Source organism: Arvicanthis niloticus, chromosome 13 (assembly GCF_011762505.2).
Source record: "Arvicanthis niloticus isolate mArvNil1 chromosome 13, mArvNil1.pat.X, whole genome shotgun sequence".
NCBI classification, from domain to species: Eukaryota; Metazoa; Chordata; class Mammalia; order Rodentia; family Muridae; genus Arvicanthis; species Arvicanthis niloticus.
In genome coordinates this window covers 73,487,782-73,506,309 of record NC_047670.1, presented here as the reverse complement: position 1 = coordinate 73,506,309, position 18,528 = coordinate 73,487,782, and the positions used below count along the sequence as shown (strand labels likewise).

Here is an 18,528-nt window from a genome sequence, read left to right as displayed (position 1 = left end):
GTGCAAAGCCAACTGGCTACTAGTTCTCCACAGGTGCCAGCTTCCTCTCATGCTGCATGCTGAGAGGATCTGGCTGCCTTCTTCACCACCCACAAGGACAGCACTTACAGCAGGGAGAGGGCAAAGAGGACACTGGGTATGCTACGTTAGTCACTAGCTTGAATATCCCTCAACGCATGTAGTATTGTCCTGTTGGCTCACGTCTGTCCTTCCCTCCTCCCTCCCTCCCTCTGTCCTTCCCTCCCCCCTCCCTCCCTTCCTTCCATCTATTCTTCATTGAAACAGGGTCTCACTATGCATCCCTTGTTGGCCTAGAACTCACTAAGTACACCAGGGGGGTCTTGATCCTTCTGCCTCTCCCTCCAAGTACAGGAATTGAAGGTGCTTGACTCTCTTGTAGCTAAGTACCCTAGAGTTCCCAAGGAGAGCTGGCACAGCGACCAGGACTCAGCTGAGGAATGGTTATAGCTGCTTCCTGAGAGAGGAGCAGTCAGTAATAACTTTGGGTTGGGAAAGCCAGGAAGATTATTGTAAAGGCCACTAGGAGGCAGCAGAGTGCTTATTTAAGAGACTCAAGGGCCTGGCTGGGGAGGGTGACATTACAGGAAGTTTAAGAACTGCCTAGGGTGTACCCTGGAGCTCCATCTGGGAAGGTGCTGGGCTGCGTGTGGAGGGGAAGGGCACCTAAGAGAGAGAGAGAAGATACAAAGGCTACTGGCCGCCCCTGGAACTTCTTCTGTACCTACAGACAGATTAGCAGTGGTCGGTCTTCTCTCCTTCAGCCTTGGGCCACTTCCTCCATTGCCTGGCTACCCCATAGGCCCTGAGCACTGCAGTGCAGAAATGTGTTCTTACAAATGATTATCTAGGCAACTATTTTTAAGAATTCTGCCAGGAGGCCCTTCCATGGACTCACACCAAACACATGCCATGCCCTCATCCATTCATTCATTCAACAAATATTTCTTCAGCACCTAACACTAGGCACCCTGCCCAGGGGACCATGCAAACAGTAGAAACCAAGTCAAGTTCTTCTGAAGGAATGGACTGCTCCTCCCCTCCCATGGGACGGCTCAAGTTGCATCTGCTGTCTTGCCTCTGCTGTGCTTCTGCTTGGAAAGCAGATCAAACTAAATCAGTTTGTATTTACAGCTTGATTGACTGTTTTGAGACAGGGTCTCCCTATGTAGGCCTAGATGGCTTGGAATCAGCTATGTAGCCCAGGCTTGCCTCAAACTTAGTGATCCACCTGCCTCTGTCTCCTGAGTACTGGGATTAAGGGATGCACCACCACATCCAGCTACAGGCTGATCACTTACTCACTTTCTGAGCACCTACTGTGGCGGTATGTTTTCGTACCAAGCACCGAGAACATAAATACAAACAAAACACTTCGGGTGAGCTCATCACAAACACAGGGTCGTGGCTGTAAACAAAGTTCTGAAATGTTACAAAAACAAAACCAGATTCTTAGGCTCCTGAGAACTCACCATCTATCCACCTGTCCATCTGTCCATTATCTGTCTGTCTGTCCAGCCACTCATTCAGCAATGGCTTCCTGGCTGTGTTGTGCTGAGCCGATTTTCATAATGACGACACTGAAATGCAATGTCTCCTTCCACTCAGGAGACTGGGTGGGAGGTGAGCTGGGCTCACAGAGCTGAAGAGTGGCCCTTGGCAGGTGTGAAGTTTAACAAAGTGAAACAGAGGTGTGAGGCAAGGCCCGTGCAGGAAAGGCCTTCAGGGCTCAGAGGGATTTCAAGCAATGTCAGGGAGGAAAAGACAGAACTACCACAGGGAGCATGGTGGACAGACAGACCCCTGTGCTAACTGAAGGAAGTACGGACAGACGGAAAAATCAATAAAACCTCTTTTATATCCTCAAAGGTTTTCAGCCAAGTAAGAGACAGACTAGTAAACCTTTCCACTCTTCCTGTAGCCTCCCCTCACTCCTGACTCCCTCCACTGTTGTCTTCTGCCTGTATTCCTGGGGGACACTCTACTGCTAGGACTCCCCCAAGACGACCCTGTGGCTACAATCAGGTTGATGAAGGAGATGCCTCCATGGACCTCCCATTCTATCCTGAGTCACAGGGCTGTACAGCACACATACAACCAAACACCCCTCTCTTTTAAACATTGTGTTTATTAGATTTGTTCATTTTACCTTTTGTGTGTTTTGCTTGCATGTTCATGTGTGCAATGCATGTTTGTGTGTGTTCCATGGGAGTGCTCAGTGCTCACAAAGGTCAGAAGAGGGCATTGGATCCTCTGGAAATGGAGTTATGGATGGTTGTAAACCACCATGTGGGCACGAGAAATCGAACCAATAAAAAAACATGTCAGACGCGGGCCACTGGTACCTTCACTACACCTCAGCCAAAGCTTGCATTCCTAAGTGCACGACCACCAGCCTCCTTCTGCCAAAGCTACCACCTCGTCACTGCGTGCCATAGCCAGTCCATCCCCATCAGATGCCTCATGTGTCATCTCTTTGGTGAGCATCCTAACTGGGGCCACCGATTGCGGTCTTGCTTTAATTTTTATTAATTATGTGTATGAGTGTTTTGCCTGCATATACGTCTGTGTACCTGGGATCCACGGAAGCCAGATGAGGACACTAGATCTCCTGGAACTACAGTTACAGACAGTTGTGAGCTGCTGTGTGTGTACTGGGAATCAAACCTGGGTCCTCCTGAAGAGCTGTCATTGCTTTTAACTGCTGAGCCATCTCTCCAAGATGCTGGTGTCACTTACATTGTATTTGATTGCAAACAATCCACACCAGACTGGTGAGATCTATATCGTGGGTGTCACAGAACACCTCTACTTTCAAAACTCATAACTCTTCTTTTCTTAAGAAGCTCTTCAGCTGGCTGATGGCACACCATTTCGTGGACATACTGTACTGTTGATTCCTGTGGTGTTAAGTGTCTGGCTGTTTTCTAACTTCTGCTACCAATGTTTTAACTCTCTCTACAGTTTATCTTCCATATATGCAGGGATGCTGGATCAAAAGCCATAAGGAGCTGTAATCCCAACAAGCAGTGACAATTTTCCCTTTGACCCACTGTCAAACGTTTGAAATAGTTGCCAATTTATAGGTGAAACATATTTAAATGTAATTTCAATTTTCTTATGAGGGAATTGAGTATTTTTTAATATCTCTAGGGGCCATTTATCTTTCCTTTTCTGTCAACAACTCGTTTATAGGATTTTTACTCTTTTTCATATCGATTTGAAAAGATTTTGTAAACATAAAGTGAATTAGCTCCTTTGTCTGTGATATGAGCTGCAAATACTCCCTTGGTTCTCCATTTGTCTTTGTTTATGGTGTGCTTTCGCTCTGCAGAAATTATAGATTTTTCTGTTGACAGAATTTGTCTTTCCTATGCTTTGAGAAATCTTGTACCACGTGAGAAATACTTTCTCCGCTCTGACACTGTAAATTTGTAATTTTACTCTTTTGTGTTTATTTAAGTGCAATTGATTCCTGCAGATGTGATTTAGTGTAAGAACTGAAGCAGAGACACCACATTATTTTTTTCCAGGTGGCTACACAGTTGTCTCAATACTACTTACTGAATAATCTATCCTTTCCCTGCTGACAGACAATGCTATCTTTATAATAAACTACATTTTTTAAACATCTTGGATCTATTTCTGGACCATTCTGTTCTCTTGATGGAGTCGCTTATGCATGCACTGGCATTCTCTGGAGTTCAGTGTGCTATGTGGGAGCACCTCCTCCCCCTCATTAACCTTCCCTTTCAAAATGCTCGTGGCTAGCTTGTTGCTGCTGCTGCTGCTGCTGCTGTTTAAATCGGTGTAAATTTACACGTGAACTTTATATTCAGGTTATGTAGTCTATTGGTATTTTTATTAGGCCATATTAAATTTATAGATTAATTTATGGAGAGCTGACATCTTTATGAAAGCAAGTCACTTCAAGATATACTGTGCCTTCCTGGTTATCCAAGCTTCCTGGGGCCCTTCAGTAGCATGTGTAACGATAAGCACCTGGGTCTAACATATTCATATCTAGGTTGCCACTATGTCGTCTGCTTTGTTATTTCAATTGAATATCACGGATTTTATTTCCATTATACCTTTAAAGTGTGTATTAACTCACGTCTGCTACGCTTCAAGCATCAAGCCCGATGATCTGAGTTGAATTCCATGTGCCTGTGTAAACGAACGCACGCGCACACACACACACAAATAAATAAATGAATGAATGAATGAATGTAAAGCATGTCTTATTTGTATTAATTTTTCAGTTGCTGTTCTTGGACTTTCCAAACAATCTATTGTCTTAGTTTGCTTTCAAAGATTTTTTTCAAAGATTTTTTTTTAAATTTCTTATGTATACAGTATATATGCAGTATATATGCCTGCAGGGCACCAGATCCCATTACAGATGGTTGTGAGCCACCATATGGTTGCTGGGAATTGAACTCAGGACCTCTGGAAGAGCAATCAGTGCTCTTAACCACTGAGCCACCTCTCCAGCCCCCTTAGTTTGCTTTCTATTGCGACGATAAAGATGATGATCAAAAGCACATGGGGTGGATAATTTATTTGGATTGCAGGTCCATCCTCAGGGGAAGTCAGGCAGGAGCTCAAAACGGGAACCTGGAGGCAGAAACTGAAGCAGGGGCAGGGGCAGGGGCAGGGGTGGGGGCTGGGATGTGGGAAGGGTGTGAAGGAATACTGCTTCCTGGCTTGCTTAGCCTGCTTTCTCATACACCCAGGGCCATCTGCCTAGGTAGGCATGGAGGGCACTTCACCGTGGGCAGGGCCCTCCCTAGCAATCATCAATCAGGAAAATGCTCACAGACTTGCCTACAGCCCAGTCTGATGGAGGCACTGTCTCAGCCTACAGCCCAGTCTGATGGAGGCACTGTCTCAGCCTATGGCCCAGTCTGATGGAGGCATTGTTTCAGCCTATGGCCCAGTCTGATGGAGGCATTTTCTCAGCTGAGCTTCTTCCCAAATAACTCTCCCTTGTGTCAAGTGATCAAAAACCTAAAAAGGAAAGTTACTGTCCTAAATATTTTAACTCTTTTATATCTCATTCTTTTCTATAATTATATAGGCAAGTACTTTAAATAAAAATAGCTACAGGAGCAAACTGTCACGCATCTCACTTTAATGGGAGTGACTATATATACATACATATATATATATATTAAGTAAAATTATGACTTTGGACTGAGATATGTAAATTTAGTCATTAGTCAATTTAGTTTTAAAAAATTAACTCTGGGGCCAGTGAGATGGCTCAATGGGTAAAGCCATGGGCTGCCAAGCCTGGCAACTGGAGTTTAATCCCAAGACCTATCTGGAGGAAAATGAGAATTAATTCTCACAAGGTAGCCTCTGACATCCACGTATTTCTCATGTGTGTGTACACCCATATAGACACACACACACACACACATACACATGTACACACAAATAAGTATAATTTTAAATTCTAATTTAAAAAAATTAGAGTTGTTTGTGTACCAGTGGGATGCACCAGTAGGTAAGGGTGCTTCAACCTTGACAATCTTGAGTTCAAATCCTGGGAGTCACACGATGGGATGAGAGGAGGACTAACCTCCAATATGCTATGACATGGTGGCTGGGCGTGCATGCATGGGCATAGGTGAGCAGAGAGACAGACAAAAAAAGACAGAAAAAATTAAATCTCAAATCTTATACAAAATAAAACCAAATACCAGGTGTGGTAGCCCACGCCTTTAGTCTTGGCACTTGGGAAGCAGAGGAAGGTATATTTCTGTGAGTTCAAAGCCACCCTGGTCTACATAGTGAGCTCCAAGACAGACAGGACTACATAGAGAGACCGAGTCTTAAAAAAATAAAAAATAAAAAGTAAACAAAAAATAAAACCAAACAATTTGACTCCAGATCCTGTGTTCCCAACCACTGCATTCTAATCTTCCAGAAGGAACATGGAGTCCTAAGCAAAGATTCAAAAGGACCCATGAACATGGCTCCCACGTAAGCTACCTCCACACCGGGGAAAGAGAGTGCTGGACTCAGAGACTATTCTCCACCATGGAGGCTGACTGAGCTGGATGGATGAAGTCATCGTTAGCTTTGCTTTTCATCTACATCCTCTGTGTCTTTCTGGGCTCCACTCTGCCACTTTATCACGGATGTTGGAGGGTTCCGTGCACTGGTGTCGTGGACCGCTCTGCCAAATGTTGGAACCCGCACTGCCAAAAGCTTGGGGCCAAAATTGTTAGAGCCCGCACTGACCCAAGCTTTGGTGGCCACTTCTTAAGTCACACCTCTAAGTCACACACACCCAAGGGAAAATCCTGGGTATATAAAACAAGATGTTATCAGAGTGTGCTCAGCTGTTGTAGGCTGTTGTAATCAAGTCTCTTGTCAGGGTATATGGCTCGAGATGGCTGCACGGATGACAGCGCCTTCTGTCGGCTCCCACACTGGTCTTGGCTCTTCTTCTTTATACCCATGTCTGCTCTCCTCCCTGGGCGTTCACGTCTGCCTCGTCATGATGATGACTTTCTGTGTCTCCCCAGGCCTCTTTCCTAACAAAACTAGTATGTCTGCCTCGTGTGTGTGTGTGTGTGTGTGTGTGTGTGTGTGTGTGTGTGTATGCAAGTCAAACTTTTATTTTTAACATGAACAAATGTAATCCTATATATATCTATATAAAAGTTCACCATGTAGTCAGACGTCTGTTAGTGACGTCTTTGTATAATGAACTTTAGAACAAAATCAATTTTCTGGGTTACTAAAAACTAGAAAATTAATGAAAAAAAAACCCACCACTTCTCATCATCCTCTTCTTCCTCTTCCTCCTCTTCCTCCTCCTTCTGTCCATTTCTTCTGGGCTTTGCAATTGCATCCCCAAGGCAAGGGACCATTTGCAGAGTCCAGGTTCTTTTCAGACTCTCCATCCAGGTTTCCCATTTCATCTTCCTCCTCTTCCTCTCCCTCCTCTTCCATTGCAAGTTCTTCATCAGCATTTTCACACCCACAGTCCATTGGTTCCTTAGAGTTCACGGGTATAGACACCAGGAAATTAGGGTGGTGGAAGAAATAAATCATCTTACACTTCACTCCATCCTTCCTTAAATGACGGTCAGGAGCACAGGTGCAGGTAGCTAAGTCAGGAGGCAGGTAGCTCCAGCACCCTTTTGCCACATCCTCTTCTGATTCATCATCCATCAGGTTCTCCAATTCCTCTTCTTCTTCTTCATCATCCTCATAGACAACATCATCACCCTTATCATCTTCCTCCTCCTCCTCCTCACCTTCATTCTCCTCCTAGACAGAGGACATGCACTTGCTTTGCCTGCCCATCCAGGCCACATCCCTTCCACACTGCTCCTCATGAATGGCATCTCCGACTAACTGGGATGCCAGGAAATCTTCACCACCTGAGCCACTGTGGGCTTTGTCTGGCTTCTTGTTATTGGACACGGCACAAAAAGCATCGGCTAGAAGTTGTGTTAAGTGAAGATAACTGCAGAGTCACGAGTTAGCAACTCACTTCTTGGACCTGCTCGGTGATATCGTATGTCTGCCTCTTAAATGCAATATCTCCACCAAGATACCTCACAGGTGCCCAAAACTGAACCCCTATTTAACTCAGAGCTCCTTGTTTCTGCTCCCACACAACTCTTGGCCTCCCACAGGCTATTCCTTTGTAGTAATTCAAGAGGATTACTCAACAGATATCAAGCGTGTATTTTAGTACTGAAAAAGAAGAACCAGAGCCAAATGACTGTCCTGAGAGCTAAGCAGCTGGAAAGGGGGAGGAGCACAAGGATGGGGTTTAAACTTTGGAGAAGGGCAAGTGAAAGTGTAAGTGGTTGGTCCTTTACTGTTGAGTCCAGGCAGATCCAAGGCTTTCCCCAGTCCCTGCTATATGGAAAGATAACAGTAGTTCCTGGTGTAAAACCAGAAATATGCTTGGCAAGGCCTTGTGGGTCCTGAGAACCCTACACTTCTCCCCTAAGGAGCAAAGGTTATCCATCCCTGTGCTCAGTCTGTGTCAGACATCCTGTGTCCCTTTATGCAACAATGCTTGAGTAGCCTCCTGCTGACTTTGTCACAGTATATGATAAGCTATCTGATTGGCCTAAGGCACAACTTGTGCAAGACCTCCTGGCTCCAGCTCTCTGAAGAAAAAAGTCGTCTATGTCTTTCCCCTTAAGACTAAGACCCTGTAGCTCAAGAGTGACTTACAGGTCTGTTTCTCCTGGAACTCCATTTGTTTTTCATGACGCACACAGACCCTCCTGTGTGCATGCATGTGTGTGGATTTATACACATGGCAGCAAAGTTCCTCCCCTTGCGTGTGCCACACACGCATACCCCTCTCCAAACAATGACCCTAGCAACCTCAGAGCTCCTTCAGTGCTGTCAGGAGATGGGCTCTCTCATCTTTGAAGAGTAGTTTACACTTCCCCAAACCTAGTAACAATCAAATTAAAATAGTACTTATTCAGTTGTATTCCCAACATATCAGGGAATAAAGAATAGAAGGCAGATCCAGCCTGAACTGGTTTTAGGTCCATGTACAATAAAGGCAAAATTGTGTCTTCTAGTAATTTCGGGGGAATCCCATTTACCAGCTTATGCATAATTAAGTGTGCATGATTAAAATCAGATGAACTCTGTAGACCAGGCTGGCCTCAAACTCAGAAATCCACCTGCCTCTGCCTCCCAAGTGCTGGGATTAAAAGCGTGTGCCACCACTGCCCTTGGTTTGGGCTTTTTGAGGCAGAGTTCCTCTATGTAGTTTTGGCTGTCCTGTAACTTGTTATGTAGGCCTTGAACTCACAGAGATCCATCTCCCTCTGCCTCCCAAGTGTAAGGATTAATTCCATGTGCCACCACACCTAGCTATTAGGCTTTAGAGACAGTAGTCCAGGCTGGCCTCCAACTCAAGGGACATGTGTAGTAGAAAAATTCAATATATGACTTAATCTCTCAATTAAAATAGAGAAACACCCAAACTACACTCCTCAGTAAGCAGCCCTTCCTTCTTTTGGATCCCGTAGGAAGAGACCTCAGGCATAGCTTGGGGCCCTTCAGTGACCTCCCCTCCAGTGGCCTGAAGTCAGTCTTGATAATACGTCCCTCTATAGTCTGAACTATTGCTTTGCTCTGAATAATATCTTGTTCTGTCTGCAAATTTGCCTGTGCCCTTCTTTTCAGTTCTTTAGACATGAGGCCCAAAACCTGGAAGCATCTATCCCAGAAGGCCAGACCTGGGAATAGAGGGAGAGGGCGATGAGGCCAGAGAGGCAGAGGTGTTTGCTCACAAAAAGGGGATTCCAACAGTAGGCAGATAGAAGTAGAATCATCTGAAGAGGTGCACTCTGGGTGCTGGGAATAATTGGGAGGAAAAGCAGCAGGCAAGAACACTGGAAGGCCAGTTAGCGAGGGCAGAGCCTAGGGACCAGGAGCAGGGAATGGTGGGAAAACTGTCGAGGTGCTTTCAGAGATATATTCAGTTTCTTTCTCAACAGAATTTTGCTATACAGCCCAGGCTGACCTCAAACATGTGATCCCCCAGCTCCAGCTGTCCAGGTAGCTGCAGTTTCAGGTGTGGGTCATAGCACACAGTAGCTACCTCGTTTCTCAGGCTGAGTCTGCATCTCCTTTTTCTTTCTCCTTTCTATGTCAATCCCAAAGATGCAAGGAGAAAGACCACAATCCAAAACACCATTGATGAATTAATTAAACAAAGAAATTAACTAAAATAAACTATTTTTATTTGTGTATATGGGCTGTCTCCCCTAAGGCAAGGTTCAGCCTTGGATGTGAGGCAGATAAGGTTTTTATAGGTAGGGGTTCCTAAATAGGGGCTATGGCAGGTAAATAGGCAGGGTTACAGAAGCGGACTCGAGCACAATCTGAACTCATGATGGAATCACCTGGCTTCCGTGGTGCCACAGCTTCTCACATGGTGTTAGTCATATAGGCACACAGAATGTAAGAGCCATGGCACCACAGAAGCGTATAGAGGGGTTCCAGAAAGTCTTCAAGGCCAGGCAAGGTAGAGCGGGGTCAGGTTCCCTAGGTGAATGTCCTGGGAATCCACTGCACAACGATGTGAAAGTGACACCTGAGTTGTAGTAGATGTTATAAGTTCTAGGACTATGGGACATCTGCTGAGGAAAACAGCAGGCAGAGAAGGGGGTGTTGGAAGCCAGATGATTCCATCATGAGTTCAGGTAGCAGACATGGAGTGCTGGCCTTGCTGGGTTTCAGTCTTGCCTTGGCCTGGTCTTTTGCAGCACACTTTACAGACTTCTCCAGGCATTGGCCTGATCTTCCCTGCGTGCCTGGCGCTCTGTTTTGGAATGGAAATATTTACTCTATGCCCTGCGTTTATATTTTTGAATAAATTTGAAAGTGTTAAGATTTTGGGGGTCTTTTAAGATTAAATGACTGTCTTTGGCATTAAAAAATGAACATGAAGGCAGGCCTGTGGCACCCGCCTTTAATCCCAGCACTCTTCAATGCTAGCCTTGTCTACCTAGTGAATTCTAGAACAGCCAGCGCTATGGAGAGACACTGTTTCCAAAAGAAAGAAAAAGAAATGAATGTGACTGCAGCAGGTTGAGCTGGCCAGCTCCATTTCTTCATGGAGGTATGTGTGCAATGGCTACAAATAGCAGCCTGCCTGGTAGCATATTCAACCTGCTATCTATGTGGGTTTCCCTAAGGGATCTTGGAGGCAATTTTCTAGGGGCTATTTATGTCTCTGACCTCAATATTATCCCCAGCCCAGGCTTCGGAAAGTATGCATGGTGCCTTTGGGAAGCTCCAGGACACAGTGGCCAGGATCCACTTAGGCCTAGTCATCATGTCCATTTGCATTAAGTTTCACAGCGAGGAACATGGTTAAGGCCTTGCATAGAGGTCAGTTCAAGTTCCCTGTCCTCTAGAAGATTCACACTTCAAAGAAGTGAGGCTTTACCAAGTTTACTGCAGATGAACTAAGAGACATGGTAGCTGAGAACCAGTTCATCCCTGATGGCTATGGGGTCACATATATCTCCAGTTCCCTAGAAAAGTGGCAGACTCTGTCGTCCTGAGAGCTTCCACTCTGCTCTCCTATACCCCACCACATCATTCAGTAATAAATCTCACATCCAGTCTAGAAAATTAACATGAGACTTTAGGGAACGCTATGATTTAAAAGCGATGTTTCAGGGGTGGGGATATAGCTGGGGATATAGCTGAGTTGGTAGAGTGTTTATACAGCATGCACAAAGCCACGGGTTTGATACCCAGCACCACACAAACCAGGGATAATGACACACGGCTGTAATCCTAGCACTGGGGAGGTAGAGGCAGGAGGATGAGAATTTCAAGATCAACCTTTTGATACCTTGAGTTGGAGGCCAGCCTGGACTATATGAGTGTTGCGGTAAATCTCTTGCCCATAGGGAGTCCATTGAATAACGACACAAGTCAATAAGTATCAAATGAATGCTGCATGCCTAGATTGGGCAGATTTACCATTAAACTACACTATTTCCCCGGCTATGAGAGCTCTTAACAACTTGCGGTTTCCTAGGTCAAGGCCTTCTTCGTCTTCTCTCTCTCCACCAACTGCCCTCTGGCTTCGACCAACTGCCCTCTGGCTTCGACCAACTGCCAACTCCGCGCCGCCCTCTCTCTCCTCCTCGGCTCTCCTCATCTTCTCTTTTTTCTGCTTTTGGCTCCTCCCACTCCTCTTCTACTGCCCAATCACTGGCTGTAGCCTTTATTTAACAAATTTGATTGGACAGAAGGTTTACAAGATTCACTCCTCCTTCGCAGCCCCTCCCAGGAGTGGAGTTACCATGACAACAAGAGGCTAGGGCTATCCACCACATTTCCCCCTTTTTGTCCAATAATTAAAAAAAAATTTTTTTTCTTTTCACATATTAATTGAACTCTAATTATATTACCATGTTGTGATTGTTAAAGTACAAGATAAACCTAACACCCAGTCCATCAATTTTGTTAACTAAATAGAACCTTTGCCATCTCTCTCAATTAAAAAACTTAGTTCTGAACCTGGCTTATGTCCTGTCTTCAAAATGAATAGCATCTGAAAATCATCTTCTCAAAGTAAATAGCCTGGGTTGGCTGTGAGATTATAAATCTTCAACCCCATCAGAAATCCAGGATGACTAGTTAATTAAAGATATGGGAAGCACAAAGCGTGGCTTCTAAAACTCAGCCAAATTAAATAGACCACTGAACATCTAGACAGTTCCTTATTTCAAAACGTTGGAGCATCTGGTCTTCAGCCTTCTGGCCCAGGAATCATCTGACAGACCTAGTAATGCAGAATTACTAAGGGCTGATTACTCTGTCTTGGCAGATATAATCAGTCGACTATTCTGCAAGTGTGTTTCTTTTTTTGCACACTATTTTGTCTGTAGATTAAAAGAGGCAATTCTTGCCTAGTGGCTGTCATACCACAACTGGTGTAACTCCAAAGATGCTCAATTTCTTCTTAGAATCCAAGACTGGGAAGCTGTCAGGATCAGATAGGTCTCCAATAAAATAAATGTTTATATCAGAATGTTTGTAATGTCAATTCTATGGATTTCTGACGTTTTTGAAAATCAACTATGTAAGGCAATCTGAACAGTTGTCTGTTAATTCCTTTCCACTAATTTTTTTTTTTTTTGATTAAAAAGGACTGGGTCTAAGCCTTGTATTTCTAAATAAGATATATAGGTACAATGCCTACATGAGAGTTATATATTAATATAAATTCCATATCAATGTAAGAGATTATAATTTCAACCTTGTAATTATTATAAAGATTTCTTGCCAATGTAAGATATACCTATTTTTTTAACTGGGTCTAAGCTTTGTATTTCTGTATGAGTTATACAGGCACAATGCCTATATAAGACTAAAATATTAATCCCACTTAATTCCTGAGATTTAGCTCTCTAATTCACTTCCTGTCTGAAGCTACATTTGTAAAGTATTACTTAAATTTCAACACATGTATAATTTACAAAGTAACCAGAACCATCCACCCCAACATAAGGAATTGGGGCGATGATCTCCTTTTGTCTGCTTCCAGCTGAATTGGGGCAAAGAATTCCCATCTGGGGGTCCAAAGGGAAACAGGAAAATTGGCTTAGTCAAAGGAGAACTAGCTGGCATCATTTGCTTTGAAGTCACTGTGTACTGAGAAAGTTCATAGCAAAGCTGACACCATAACTGTTACAGTCAGAAAGGCTGGACAGGCAAGCTAGATGTTCTGGAAAAGTTCTGGAAGCAAGTCCTTAAAAGAAGTGGCTTCGATGCAGTTGCAGTAGAATCAAGCACGAAGCTGGAATAGGAGGTCCTAGAGACTCAGAATCCCCGAGTATAAATCATGCTAGGGCTGAGTTTCTCTTCTTTCATCCTGTAACATATAAAACTTAAAAGCAACAGGTAGTTTTATCAAAACATTCACGTGGAACATGTAGGGCACACAGCTTTGTCAATGAAGATCAATAAAGAAAGGCCACTGCCCTCTTCAGGTTAGTTTGATTACTTAATCAAACTATATATAACTTATATACATGCCCTCATAAAGGATGGCATGTATTAAGTCATGAGAAATTATTACCCAATTAAATATTCTTGGCTTTGTATTGACATTTTAGTCCCAGCCAGTTAAGTCCATATAAGAGACATAACACCATATATATATCACCCATTTGGTTGGTTGAGTTAGTCTCCCTTTTCTTCTGTGTCGACTAGTGCTTCAGGGGGTCTCCCTTTGTCATTTCTGATCTTTATCATTTTGGAAGGAACCCACAGCTTTTCTTTTCCTGTGGAAACATAAACATAACCTCTCCCCCAGCGTAATACATTTCCCACTTTCCATTCTGATGTCATAATATCCTTAATATAAACAGGTTGATTTAGTTCAGAAGTTTTTTCCACAATCCAATGTCTCTCAGCAGCTGTGGAGTTTTGTTCATTAGCATTTAAAAAATTTAGAGTTAATAAAGCACTATGTAATCTATCTTTGGGGGTTCTTATTGATCCCTTTTGCCTATTAAGCATCTCCTTTAGAGTTCGATTGGATCTCTCCACAACTGCTTGTCCCGTAGGATTATGTGATATGCCTGTAACATGTTTTATATTATAATATGTAAAAAACTTCTCCATCTTATTAGAGGTATATGCCGGACCATTGTCTGTTTTAATTTGTATGGGTATTCCCATAATGGCCATGACTTCTAACAAATGTGTAATTACAGAATCAGCCTTTTCTGATGCTAATGCAGTTGCCCATTGAAATCCTGAATATGTGTCTATAGTATGGTGCACATATTTCAGTTTGCCAAACTCTGTAAAATGAAAGACATCCATTTGCCAAATGTCATTTCTTTGAGTACCTTTAGGGTTAGTTCCTGTAGGCAAAGGAGTTTGGTTATATAATGAGCAAGTAGGGCACTGCCTCACAATTTCCTTGGCTTGTTGCCAAGTAATAGAGAACCCTTTCTTTAAACCTTTGCTGTTAACATGATATTTTTTATGAAATTCTGAAGCCTCTAGCACGCTTCCTATCAATAGCTGGTCGATATCATTATTACCTTGTGCTAGAGGGCCTGGCAGACCTGTATGGGATCTTATGTGTGTTATATAATCTATATGGGGTTACTTCTATTTCTAATAATTTGTTGTAGTTGAAAAAATAATGAGGTCAATTCAGAATTATCTTGAATAAGTTCAGCAGTCTCTATGTGTAAAACAACCCTTTCGGCATATTGAGAGTCAGTTACTATATTAAGGGATTCTTGAAAATCTGACAATACCATGATTATTGCGTATAATTCAGATTTTTGAACTGACTTATAGGGACTCTCAGCCACCTTACTTATGTCTTCTGATTTATATCCTGCCTTTCCTGATTTACTAGCATCAGTGTAAAATGTAGGGGCTCCAGATATCGGAGTTCCTTTTAAAATACGAGGGATAATCCAATTAGTTCTTTTTATGAACTGAAGCCGCTTGCTTTTAGGATATTTGTTGGTAATCTCTCCCAAAAAGTTACTACATGCTCTTTGCCAATGTTCATCTTGTGCCCATAACAAGGTAATTTCTGCATTAGTAAAAGGTACAACAATTTCAGCCGGGTCCATTCCAACTAATTGTCTAAGTCTCATTTTTCCTTTCAGTATTAATTCAGAAACCTTCTCAACGTAGGTTTTTAACTTTTTACTCTGTTTATGGGCTAAAAATATCCACTCTAGAATATAATCTTCTCCCTGCATAAGAATTCCAGTAGGAGAGTGAGTAGAAGGTAAAATAACTAAGATGCAGGCCATTTTTGGATCAATACGATCTAGATGTGTATCCTGCAGTTTTCTTTCTACCAAGGCTAACTCCTTCTCAGCATCAGGAGTCAATTTCCTAGGACTATTTAAATCTTTATCACCTTGTAAGGTTTGAAATAAATTACTTAGTTCTTGAGTGGTCAAGCCAATTGCTGGTCGCAGCCAGTTTATATCTCCAAGTAGCTTCTGAAAATCATTTAGGGTTCTTAATTGGTTTCTTCTAATTTGTACCTTTTGTGGCTTAACTGTTTGTAGACTTATCTTATACCCTAGATAATTAATAGAATCTCCTCTTTGTATTTTTTCCGGGGCTATTTGCAATCCCCAGCAAGGCAAAATTTTCTTTACTTCATCAAACATTTTTTCCAAGATATTAATATCCGAATCAGCCAACAAAATATCATCCATATAATGATAAATAATTGATTTGGGAAACCTTTTGCAAATTATCTCCAATGGCTGTTGTACAAAGTATTGACACAAGGTAGGACTATTTACCATTCCTTGTGGTAAGACTTTCCAATGATATCTCTTTACTGGGCAACCTTTATTAAAGGTAGGTACTGAGAAAGCAAACCTTTCCCTATCACATTCATGTAGAGGAATTGTGAAGAAACAATCTTTCAGATCAATCACTATAATGGGCCAATCCTTAGGCAACAAGGAAGGCAATGGGATACCAGGCTGCAAAGAACCCATAGGCTGAATAATCTTATTAATTGCTCTGAGATCTGTCAACATCCTCCATTTGCCAGATTTCTTTTTAATGACAAATACTGGAGAATTCCAAGGACTGGTAGACTCTTCAATATGCTGAGCCTCCAGTTGTTCCTGGACCAGCTGTTCTAATACCTGTAATTTTTCTTTTGTCATAGACCACTGCTCAATCCAAATGGGTTGATTAGACAACCACTTTAGTGATAATGTTGTTGGTGTCTTGGTAGCAATGGCTCTTTGGGGTAGAGCTAAATTGTCGGCCTCTACCATATGTTGTTTATGAACAGCTTGGACAGTGTGAGACTGCCTTAAATAACGTTTCTTAACAAATTTTAAATTTTTATTAGGAGCCTGATGAATTTCATGATTAAACATTGACACTGAGGGGATATTAATCTGGGTTTTCCACTGTTGTAATAGATCTCTTCCCCATAAGTTAATGGCTATATCAGCCATGTATGGCCTCAATTTTCCTAGCTGACCTTCTGGTCCTATACATTTAAGCCATCTGGTGCTTTGTTTTATTTTGGATAAAGTTCCAAGTCCTTGAAACTGGATGTCTACTTCATGAAGTGGCCAACTTTCAGGCCAAGAATTTGGAGAAATAACAGTGACATCTGCTCCAGTGTCACCCATCCCCTCAATCTCAATATTATTCACTAGTATTCTTAGTTTTGGTCTTTGATCTATAGAAGTTTGCCAAAATATTTGCTTTTGACTCCCTGTGAGGCCTTCTGAATTGTCTATAAAACCTTCCTCAGCCTTATCTGGTCTTACAACATTTGTTTTTGAAGCAGTGACATTTAATTTTCCTGGAAAAGAGAACTCTTTTTGTCTGGCATTGGGGCCTGCAAGAGGCCCCCCTGGAAGTTTTTTGGCAGGGTATTGCCCCATCTGTCTGTTGTTGCTCTACATTCCCTGGTCAGATGTCGGCCTTTGCCACATCTTTGACATATTCCAGAAGGCCTAGGCCCCCATTTTGTATTATTTTGATTTGTCCTGTAGTCATTTCTGAGACGACCCCATTTACCACAATTAAAACATTTGAAATCTTGGGTCATCTCTAGGTTTCTAGTTGCAGTTTTTCCTATTACTGACATATCAGCTGAGTGAGATCCAACATCAGCTGTGTATCTAATCCATTCATCTATTGATGCTGACCTTGCCCTCAGTAGTTGCATTTTCAAAGGCTAAAGACTCAATTATTGCCTTTCTTGCTACTGAATCTGATATACTCCTTTCGACAGCTGAGGTTAGCCTTTGTAAAAAGTCAGGGAAGGTTTCTTTTGGCCCTTGTATGACTTGAGTAAATGGTTCAAGTCTCTTCCCGGATTCTGCAACTTTGTCCCAGGCATTTAAGGCTGACAATCTACACAATGCCAGAGTTTCTTCATCATATACAGCCTGCACCTCTATTTCAGCAAAACGACCTTCACCAAGCAGTTGGTCTATGGAAATCTCTCTTCCTCTGGCTCTATTTTGTCGTGCTATCTCCCTCGCCTCATCTCTCCACCATGCAACCCATTGTAAATTTGCGGCAGGTTCTAAGCCAGAGGGCAGTTGGTCGAGAGAGAGAAGAAGAAGAAGGCCTTGACCTAGGAAACCGCAAGTTGTTAAGAGCTCTCATAGCCGGGGAAATAGTGTAGTTTAATGGTAAATCTGCCCAATCTAGGCATGCAGCATTCATTTGATACTTATTGACTTGTGTCGTTATTCAATGGACTCCCTATGGGCAAGAGATTTACCGCAACAAATGAGATCTTGTCTCTAAAGCCTAATAGCTAAGTATGGTGGCACATGGCATTAATCCTTACACTTGGGAGGCAGAGGGAGATGGATCTCTGTGAGTTCAAGGCCTACATAACAAGTTACAGGACAGACAAAACTACATAGAGGAACTCTGCCTCAAAAAACCCAAACCAAACAAACTAAGAAAGAACCATGACGTATTTGATAGCACTCCAGTGGCACCACCTGCTGATGGATATAAAAGTGACACACCTGGGTGTCGGGTGGGTTTGTGATCTTGTCAATTTAACCTCATTTAGAGTCACCTACAAGACAAACTCCATGTGTATCTGTGAAGCTGTTTCTAGAGGTTTAACTGAGATGAGAAGACCCACCCTAATTTCCAGTGACCCTGGGCTAGGGCTACAGACTGAACAGGAAGGAGAAGGCAAGCAGAACACCGAACACCAATGCTTCATCTCTCTGCACTTCCAGGCTCTGGACACAGCGTGAGCAATCTCCCCATACTCCCGCCACCATGCCTTTCCTGCCATGATGTTTGTATCCCCTGACCCCCAAAAAAGTCTGTGAGCTAAACATAGCTATCCCTTTCTTCCTTAAGCTGTCTGTCAGGGGAAAAGCATCTAACAAACACAGACCTATATTAATCCAGCTCTTTATGAAACTGATGCCTTGTTAGGGCTGCTGATGTGGCTTGGTGGTACGGAGCTTG

The 18,528-nt window shown here is 42.9% G+C and overlaps 1 protein-coding gene, 1 non-coding gene and 1 pseudogene across 2 annotated transcripts in view; 1 reads left to right on the top strand and 2 right to left on the bottom strand.

Annotated features, from left to right (window-relative positions):
- The window catches only part of Prpf40b (pre-mRNA processing factor 40B), a 68,081-nt gene that overhangs the window by 48,117 nt on the left and 1,436 nt on the right, over positions 1-18,528 (bottom strand). The window lies entirely within an intron of this gene.
- LOC117719306 (tumor rejection antigen P815A pseudogene) lies at positions 6,810-7,509 on the bottom strand (annotated as a pseudogene).
- Positions 10,608-10,741, top strand: LOC117719488 (small nucleolar RNA SNORA70). The gene has a single exon (XR_004608205.1). It is a non-coding gene; the product is annotated as a small nucleolar RNA SNORA70 (small nucleolar RNA).